This window comes from Camelina sativa, chromosome 1 (genome assembly GCF_030686135.1).
Source record: "Camelina sativa cultivar CO46 ecotype springtype chromosome 1, ASM3068613v1".
Classification (NCBI taxonomy): domain Eukaryota; kingdom Viridiplantae; phylum Streptophyta; class Magnoliopsida; order Brassicales; family Brassicaceae; genus Camelina; species Camelina sativa.
The window spans coordinates 22,800,081-22,810,814 of NC_141880.1; the positions used below are offsets into that span (position 1 = coordinate 22,800,081).

The 10,734-nt window shown below is 34.3% G+C and overlaps 1 non-coding gene across 1 annotated transcript; it reads left to right on the forward strand.

Moving 5' to 3' along the window:
• On the forward strand, nucleotides 1-106 carry LOC147950208 (small nucleolar RNA R71). The gene has a single exon (XR_015565463.1). It is a non-coding gene; the product is annotated as a small nucleolar RNA R71 (small nucleolar RNA).
• Nucleotides 107-10,734: the final 10,628 nt, after the last annotated feature.

Genomic DNA, 10,734 nt, shown 5'->3' on the forward strand with positions numbered 1-10,734 from the left:
AACCCATGGTGTGGCACTGAGTGTGATAACCCTTGAACCTTTCTCAAGCTTCACAGAAAGTTTTATTGTTCTTCTGTGCAAAACCAGAAATCTCATTCCTCAACCTTGATGTCCTTGCATTGGAGAAGAACTTGGCCAAGAAGGCTTTCTTGCATCCATCCCAATTGGTGATGGCTCCTGTTGGTAAGGTCTTCTCCCACAAGTGAGCCTTGTCTCCAAGGGAAAAAGGAAATAGTCTGAGCTTGAAACTGTCTTCACTTACACCATTGATCTTGGTTAGGCCACAGAGCCTGTCAAATTCATCAAGGTGGTCTAAAGGATCTTCCATTGGCAGACCATGGAACTGGTTTGACTGAATCATTGTGATGAGCCCACTTTTGATTTCAAAATTATTGTTTGCCACTGCAGGAGGAACTATTCCTGCTCTTTGTGTATGAGTATTTGGAGCATCTCCTGCTCCAATTTGTCTTGGTCTTTGCATAGGTGGATCCATCAGTAGTTGTTGCTCTTGTTCTTGAAGGATCCTGGTTTTCTGCTGTCGCAAGTCACTTGGTAGGCGATTGATGTGATCTATATACTTCTGCAAGTTCTGATTCCCCTTTGATCTTGTCTGCATCAACTAACCCGACCAACTGCTCAGACTGACACTCGATCGTGTACTTGCTCGAGTGGCCTGGTCGATTGGCTAACTGACTGACTTGTACTCGATCACTGAGTCGGAGGTCACTCGATCGAGTGTATGCTCGAGTGGTGTACCTGAAACTCAAAATAATCAACCAAAATTGTGATAGTGGTGAACAATTAGTAACATAACTTAATCTTGGATCGATGTAAACCCGAAATGAAACAAATCAACACACTAATGGCAACGGCGCCAATTGAAACTTATCTTTTTTAAAGTAGGTGTGTGGTAAATGGTGGTACTTATGCAATGAATGTATGCAAACCAGCAAACAAAGACATAAGAAATGATATGATCAAGTGGAAGAGGTTTCAGTTCTCTTATGCAGTTGTAGTATAAGAGATGTCAATCAATAAAGTGTGAGATGTGTATGCAATCAGAGTATGAACAGTAATCCAAGATAAGCCAAGTATGAAAGTGGTTTTGGTGAAACAGTTTGATGAAAATAATGTAAATGCAGAAAGTAAGATGCTGAAACAGAAATTAAAATGCAAGTAAATAAAGTAAGCAATGCTGAAATTAAACCAACATAAGTAAAAGTAAATGTGCAAAATTGAAATGGAACAGAAAATAAATGAACAACCCGAAGGTGCTCGATCAAGCACTCGACCGTGTGACTGGTCGAGTGGGTTTTGACGAAGAACAGATGCAATCTTGACAAACTTAAACTGAAACAAATGCAACGAAACAAGCTAATATGTGATAAGTAAACAATCAAATGATAAAGAAGGTTTCTATAGATGGATTCATGGGCTAGTGTTCAGGCTGTGGCTATGAACAAACCTGAGATATCTCTAGACAATGATCTTAATGACTCACTTATCCACTCTCATGACAGAAGTGATCAAGTTACAGTAACATCCTAACCCAAATCTCATTGGTGAAACCATATTGAACAGGCATTAAGAACCGGACCATTACTTGTCAAAAACCACCATGTGCAACCAATCTCTTGGGACAAGCATGATAATCTCCAGTGTTGGCTTTATCTAACAACCTAGACATTGGTGTGATGCTAGGAAGCTTAAGATATGCTCTTACCCTCTCAGATATAAGAACAGCTTAGAGCACACCCAACCCACAAGAGATATTTAAACAAGCAAGCTTGACCATTCTAGACTACCACAGCCCTAAACCAGCCTAATCCATCTCCAAAATCCTAACTTACTACTCAGATGAACAAAACATGATGATGATCAACATAAACCTAGAAAATGATGAAACTAGCATGATAAGCATGATGAAATGATGAACAACAACTTAATATAGAGAAGCAAGCTCAGATTCTCAATACACTGAAAGTTATGGAACTTACAAAGTATAGAAATCTGAGAAAAACAGTAAATAAAAGGTGCAAAGCAGTTAATAAATCCTAAAAACCCTTAAGGGGTAAGAACTAGGTTTTTTGGTGGCTACAGAGACTTTTTTGGCTAAAGAGGGTTTTTTTTGCGGCCATGGGGTACAAAGAGTATATATAGAGGGGGAAGGAAGCCCTGATTTGGCTACCAGACAAAATAGCAAGGCGGCTCGATGTACTCGACCAGATGTGGTCGAGTGGGTTTGGTCGAGTGTTCATCCTTCTGCTTTCCACCGGTCGAGTCTTGAGTTCCACACGGTCGAGCGCTGTCATCCAAACGGTCGAGTGCTTCAGAGTCCGATGGTCGAGTGCTCCATGTTTTGTTGGTTTTCTTCTTGATTCATCTCATATTCGCTCCATTGACTGTACTCTTCTCATCCCAGATGCTATTTTCGTGCTTCTTGAGTCCAATTCACCTGTTTAAACAAAAAACAATGCAAATGCAATGCAAATCCTACTCTAATGCACAAACAGTCCTTAAGCTATATGAACAGTGGTTAAACAAAGTAAAATATATACATATCACTTTTGCATGTGGATTATTGGTTTTTACTCCATCAATTAGAATTATCATATTTAGATACTAAGAAAATAATAATCTTGGTTTTATGTTTTAATAAAAATAGGAATGACACGCTCAACTGTTATGCAAAAGGATTGTATGCTGACTATTTTATGTATTATTGGAGATTAAAAGGATGCCATCTCACATACAAAACGGAGCCAGTGTTTTGTGTTCTACGTTTTTGGAATGTTGGTGTTATTGGAGGTATTTATCGATATTAGACTTTATTGTTTAAAATTCTATTATCAAATTTAATAGAACATCTCGACTATGATAGGGAAACTATGCATTGTCAATCTCAATGGGTCATCAAGGATCTTCATAAAACTAAACATTGCTGGTTTGGAAAATCACAAAACAAAGTAAGTTTAAAACGCAAATATTTATAATCTCTTCTTAATATGTTCAGGTCTAAGCTAAATTGTAAATATATTCAGCTCTGAATTCGCGGCGTCGTATTACATAAGGAACCTGATGGGACATCATGATGAAGCCACAGGAACATTGCATAGGTAGATCAAGGATAAAGTCAATATTTATAAGTGAAACCTATGCATCTATCCTTTTATGTATTTAAACCTAAGTGTTGTTGGACCATGTTATTTTGTTTAGTTGTACTCTTGATTTTGGCGGCTATTTAGTTAATTTTGCTTGGTATGTTTTAAAAACTAAACAATCTCACTCGCGGACACCTTTTACGGTATAAGGAAATACATATATGCATTACAATTATAACTTACCACAATTGTTTATAAAATTTATTATACATATTAATCTACTCCTTTAAAATATTAAATGTGAATTATATCTAAGAAACTAGAATAGGAATAAATATCTTTTTGAGTACTTATTGTAATTATACGCAATCACAACAACTAACAAAATTATCCTTCTTCATCTCATTCTATGCAAACAGAGTTTTTATACCTTCTACTATCCAGAGTTTTTCTAAACATACTGTTAAATCATTGAATATGAAACGGAGGAAAGATGAAAGTGAGAACAGAACTCATAAAACTCCACATTTTCCAAACAAAGAGAAGAAATCTCGGATAACTACATCTTCTGAAAACGAATATCCAGCACAGCCATTTCTTGGATCTAATCATATTGTCCCTATGAAATCTGCACTTCGTCGAGTGTTGAAGGATATTACAAATATCACTGAAAGTAATAAAACTGTTAGCAATCCTACAGGGCAGTCACAGAGGAGGTCAACATGTGAAAAAAAAATGAGAAACAAGTAGCATTAACACCATCCACTTCAAGAAAAGTACTCCATGGTATGTAACTCGTTAGTATAGATTATACATAATCATATAGCTCCATCAATTTAATGCATTTTTTATTTTTTGTCAGGTCATGTTGATGCAGCTCCTAAAAATATTGGATCTAATAATACAGTCCCTATCAACTCTATATTCGGTCCAATGTTGAAGGATTTAACAAATATAAGTGATAGTAATACAAGTGTTATCAAATCTACAGAGAGGTCAGAAAGGAGGTCAACACATAGAAATAGTAGCAGAATCAATACATTAACACCATCGACTTCAAGAAAAATCCTCTATGGTATGTACCTCTTAATTATAGATTATAGATAATTATTTACATCCATTATTTCATAGTAGTTCTTATGTTCGTAAGGTTCTGGATATGCACCTCCTACCAATATAGATTTTGCAGATTATGATACACCTAACGTATGCATTTCTCCAATCCGGCGTTTTTCTTCTCAAATAAATAAATCAAGGAACAGTCCATATTCAAAAGGTCATATTTTCGTATATTCATATACTATTTTTAATATATTGCATACTTTATAATTTAGTTCTAATAGACATATTTTTATTTTGAATATATATATACAGGCAATGGATCAAATTTGTCAGAAATCATTGACACTCCAAGCAAAGATTCTGTAAATACTAATCAAGCAGGCAATATGAATAAGGAGTTACCTTGAATGTCTTTACTCAAAATACATCTCAATCGGTGCTACCAACTATCATAGATCCAAGTGACAATATCAGTAAAAAACAACAAACTAGATTTGGTATACAATTTTAATTTTGATTTTTTTCACTTTATTTGGGTACCTTTTCTATTCAAAATATTGCAAAAGTGTTTATTCTACTAAGCTCCTACTTTTCAAACCAGACACATTAAGGGTTTCTTCATCTTACCCTTCTAAGTATAACAATACTATCAGTAAGTTCAGAGATTTGGATAACACATCTGACGAAGAAGACAACTCAGAAAATGAGGATTTTGTTAGTGGTATGTTTCTTATTCTCTCTACTAATTTATAGTCAATACTTATTCAACTCAATATATTCATAGAAAAAAAATTGTTTCTCAGATGATTCAGAAGCTGAATATGAACAACAAGTCTTTGACTGTAGTAGTCAAGAAGATGAACCTGATGACCCATCTGATTCTAATGATTCTGACTCTGATTCAGAAACGATTACACAAAAAATTGAACATAGACAAAAGGTGTTTGGTCAACCTAAATCAACTGTCAAGAACAATATAAGTTCCACAGAGAAACAAAAGACGATGAGCCCAAAAGACGGTATGTTTAACAAAATTTTTTTACTATATTGGATAGTCAGTTTCGTCAAATTTAATTAACAGATTTTTAACCAAATCCAGCTTATGATGATGACAGTGATCCTATCCACACATGTAAAGATTTTGGTGCTATTTTCTGGTATGGTGAAAGATTAAATAGGAGGAAGAATACAAAAACACCAATATACAGTGGATGCTGCATGCATGGACAAATTCAACTACCATCATGGAGAGAATCTCCACCTTTGTTGTTGTGGTTATTAACATCTAATGATGAATTAGCCAAAAATTTCCGAGAAAATATCAGAGTTTATAACACGATATTCTCATTTACCTCTATAGGAGGTAAAGTGGATCGTTCAGTAAAGAAAGGTCGAGGGCCTTCTATGTTTGCTCTGCAAGGCGAAAATTATCATCTAATGGGTTCTTTGAAACCCAAACCTGGCGACTATCCAAAGTTTCAACAGTTATACATTGTTGATACTGAAAATGAAGTTGCAAACCGAATGATGATAATGAGGTAATTATAAATCCTAAATTTTATGTGTGAAAATATTTTACAATTTATTCAATTTACAGTATTTGATCTTATATTATCCTTCTTTTATCTACAGTAAAGATGATGAGAATCGATCTGAAAAGAGAAAGTTCAGAGAGGAAATAGTTGAAAAATTACGGAAGATGTTGAATGAGATAAATCCTGACGTACAACATTTTCGTTATGCAAGAGATAGGTTTTCTTTAGAAAAAGAAAAAGCCAATTTCCATATGTGAATCGTGTCTACACGTGAGCAAGATGGCACCAAATATAACTTGCCTACTGCTTTTGAAGTTGCAACATTGATACCTGGAGATTTCAATGACGAAATGAATAAGCGTGATATAGTTATTGAAATGCAGTCTGGTAAGTTGAAAAGAATTCATGAGTGTCATATCTCTTATCTTGCTCTGCAATATCCTCTTTTATTTCCACTCGGTGAAGATGGATACACATTGGGTTTAAAAATGACAGCTAAAAAAGGATGAAAGAAGAAGAAGAGAAAGGATATAAGTATGAGGCAGTGGTACGCGTATAGGCTACACGAAAGGAAAGATGAGAAACATATATTATTCCGGTCTAAGCGGTTATTTCAGCAGTTCTTGGTTGATACATATACTATGATTGAGTCTAATCGTCTCCAGTACATAAAAAAAAACATAAGAAATTAAGGATTCAAACATAGAGGAGGTTCGGCAAGCAGCGAATGATGGAGAAAATGATCTCACAAATCATGGTAACAGAGTTGTTATTCCACCTTCTTTCACCAGTGGACCAAGTTATATGAGGCAAAATTATTTAGATGCCATGTGTACATGTAAACATTTTGGGTTCCCAAACCTTTTTATAGCCTTCACTTGCAACGCGAAGTGGCCAGAAATCACGAGATTCGTCAACCAGAGGAATTTAAAAGATGATGATCGACCTAACATCATTTGCAAGATTTTTAAGATGAAACTAGAGAAATTTATGGATGATTTAACTAAGAAGCATATATTGGGCAAAACAGTTTCAGGTAAATCTCTTCGACTAATAATTTTAATTTAATTCTTATAAAAATATGTTTCATTGAATGTAAAGATATTTATAAACATAATCTATTTTGCAGCTATTTATCAGATTGAGTTTCAGAAAAGAGGTCTTCCTCATGCTCATATTATTGTCTGGATGGATAAAAAACATAATTTCCCAACAGCCGATCATATCGACAAGATAATTTCTGCTGAAATCCCAGATAAAGAGAAAGATCCAGAACTCTACGAAGTTGTCAAAGAATGTATTATTCATGGTCCCTGTGGAAGTGCGAATATTAACTCTCCGTGTATGGTTGGAGGAAAATGTTCAAAGTTCTATCCTAAGGAATTTGTTAACACAACAAACTTAGACAGAGATGGATATCCAATTTACAGGAGGAGGGATGATGACCGTTTTATAGAGAAGAATGGTTTCAAGTGCGACAATACATATGAAGTACAGAGCTCACATTAACGTGGAATGGTGTAACCAAACTGGATCGGTCAAGTACTTATTTAAGTATGTGCACAAAGGTTAAGATCATGTTACTGTGTCTGTTGAGGCCGATGAGGAAGGGGATGAAACAGAGTATCCCTCCGACAGTGTCAATAATAAAGAGACAAATAAAAAGGATGATGTTCAAGATTTCTTTGACTACAGGTTTAACTATATTTCATTATAAAACATTTAACTTTTTCATTATAAGATGTTTATTTCGTGCTATAAACTGAATGTTATGAATTTCAACAATTTGCAGATATGTTTCCGCATGTGAAGCATTCTGGAGGACGAATCAGTATCCTATACACTATAGAACAACACCTGTTGTGAAACTTACATTCCATGAGGAAGGGAAGCATCCTATTTTCTACAAAGATGGTGACAAGCCAACAACCGTATTAAATCGCCCAACTCTTGATCAGACAATGTTTACGGCTTGGTTTGAGTTGTGTCTAAGGGATGAGGAAGCCATAAAGCTTACATATGAACAGATTCCAAATAAATACATCTATGATAAAAAGGAGAAAGAGTTTCGTCGTAGAGGTAAAACTGGTTTCTTTATTGGGCGAATCAATTATGTGCCCCATAATTTAGAAGATTCCTACCATCTTCGAATTCTCATCAACAGCAAAACAGGTCCTACCGTCCTACCTGTTTCAACGACATCAAAACTGTCAAAGGTGTTGTTTATAAAACCTACAAAGAGGCATGTTTTGCTCTAGGTCTGCTAGATGATGACAAAGAGTATATTAAAAGCATAAAGGAAGCTAATTTTTGGTGTTCATCAAATTTTTGTCGTAGACTTTTTGTGATAATGCTTATATCTGAAAGTTTAACTTCATCTAAAACTGTATGGGAAGAAACATGGAAAATCCTATCAGAAGATATTGAGAGAAAAAAAAACAGAGGAGACAACGTCCAGATATATTTTGTCTTATATAGCTTAATGTAATTAAACTATATACCAGCCATTAAATATATGATAGCTTAATTAAATTTCTCTAACCAAATGACTATTTTATTTTTTTCGTAGACTTTTGTTTGTCAGAACTGGAAAAGTAGAAATTGCTACTAAGAGAGTTACAGAAGCTATTGAAAAGAAATGGATGTTCATTGAAAAAATATAACCTTATGCCACACATATCCCTTGAAGATGTAACATTGCCTAATCAGTTGATAATGGATGAACTCAACTACAACCGTGAGGATTTAGCAAAGAAACATGATGGTTGGAAAAATATGCTAACAGAAGAATAAAAGAAGGTCTATGATGAAATAATGGAAGTTGTTATCAACGACAAAGGTGGTGTCTTTTTTTTTATATGGATTTGGAGGAACAGGGAAAACTTTTTGTGGAAAGTATTGTCTGTAGCAATAAGATCCAACGGTCATATTGTTCTCGGTACAATATCTAGCGGTATTGCATCTCTACTGCTGGAAGGAGGAAGAACAGCTCACTCTAGGTTTGTCCTTCCTTTAAATCCAAATGAAACTTCTACTTGCAACATGTCACAGAGCTCAGAACTTGGTGTGTTGGTTAAATAAGCAAAGTTAATCATATGGGATGAAGCTCCAATGATGAGTAAATACTGCTTTGAGACATTAGATAGAAGCTTGAAAGATATTATGAGGAATAAAGAAGACAAATTGTTTGGAGAAAAGTTGTCTTTTTTGGAGGTGATTTCAGACAAATTCTTCTGGTTATTGTTGGCGCAGGAAGGGAAGCGATTGTCAATGCATCATTAAACTCTTCATACTTATGGAATCAGTGCAAAGTTTTAAGACTGACAAAGAACATGAGGTTGCTTCCAAGACATTGGTAAACAAGAGGCCAGAGAGATAGAAGAGTTTTCAAAATGGATACTGGCAGTTGGAGAAGGAAAAACTAATGAACCCAATGATGGTCTTTGTGAAATACATATCCCACAAGAGTTACTTATTCCATAGGGTTCCTCTCCGTTAGAGTCAATTATTGAAGTTGTTTACGGAAAGAACTTTGCCACCCAAAAGGATCCTAAATTTTTCCAAGAACGAGCTATTCTTTGCCCTACCAATGAAGATGTCAATTCTATCAATGATGTCATGTTATCAAGTTTAAACGGTTAGTTCATCTTTAATCGTCCTTCATTTATTGTTAGTAATCCTTCAGACATATTTCATCCTATTCATTGATCTTGGTTTTGTTTTTTCTTATATTTTCAGCTGACGAAAGAATTTATCTAAGTTCTGATTCCATTGACCCTTAAAATAAACATACCCTGAAAAATAAGGTTTACTCACCAGATTTCATTAATACCATTAAAGTTTCAGGTATACCTTATCATCGGCTTCGTTTGAAAATAGGTTGTCCAATTATGTTGATGAGAAATATTGATCGCATGGTGGTTTAATGAATGGTACAAGATTGCAGATCACCCAAATGGCGGACCATGTTTTACAAGCTCAGATTTTAACAGGTACGCGAGTTGGTAAGATAGTTCTCATACCTATAATGTTGATATCACCATCAGATTCTATGTTGCCTTTCAAAATGCGTAGAAGACAATTCCCAGTCTCAGTTGCTTTTGCAATGACTATCAATAAGAGCCAAGGCCAATCTCTTGAAAAAATTGGGATATACTTGCCTAGACCCGTTTTCTCACATGGTCAGTTATATGTAGCAATGTCAAGGGTTAAAACAAAGTCTAGATTAAAGATGTTGATAACAGATAGTAATGGAAAACCTCAAACAAAGACAACCAACGTTATTTTTAAAGAAGTTTTCCAAAATCTGCATTAGGAAAAGGAATGGTAATTACTTCCTAAATATTTGGTAACTAATAATTTTTTTAAATAATATCTATACTAAGCCCCTATATATTAATAGAGAAGCATTCTTGAAAAAATGCTGATGTGTCACCGCCAGAGAGCTCGAAGTACATTTTAACAAATAACCCTCATTAATTATACTAATTACATCTATGCCATTATAGATTTAAATCAAAAGTCATTACATAAACTAAAACTACTTGTAACCATTTAATTTGAATCTATATTACTATTCTTTAAAAAACAACAAATTATTTTTTTAAATTGATGATTATTCATATTTAAAGTCCATAAAAATTTCTCCACCACGTTAAAATTTTTTTCTACATTCAAATATTTCACGGATGAAATCTATTTTTACACAAAATAGTCACAAATTTGAATAACAATAAAAAATTAGTTACATATTTGGTTTTATACAAACGAATCTTAGATCTCAAATAATAATTTTACTCATAATAATTTTATTCGAATCATTCATCCGCATTATGTGCAGGTTGTTTACCTAGTAACTCTATATTTATTCTATTTTGGTGTACAGGTTAAATACAATAAATGGTTAAAGCGGTTAAGGAAGGAGTATGATACCTCCGTCAGTTTATAAGTCATGTCTAATGTTACTATTTTTAATTTTTTTCTTCTCTTATTGTTTACTTTGGATATTAAACACTCATAAACACAAATTATCATTA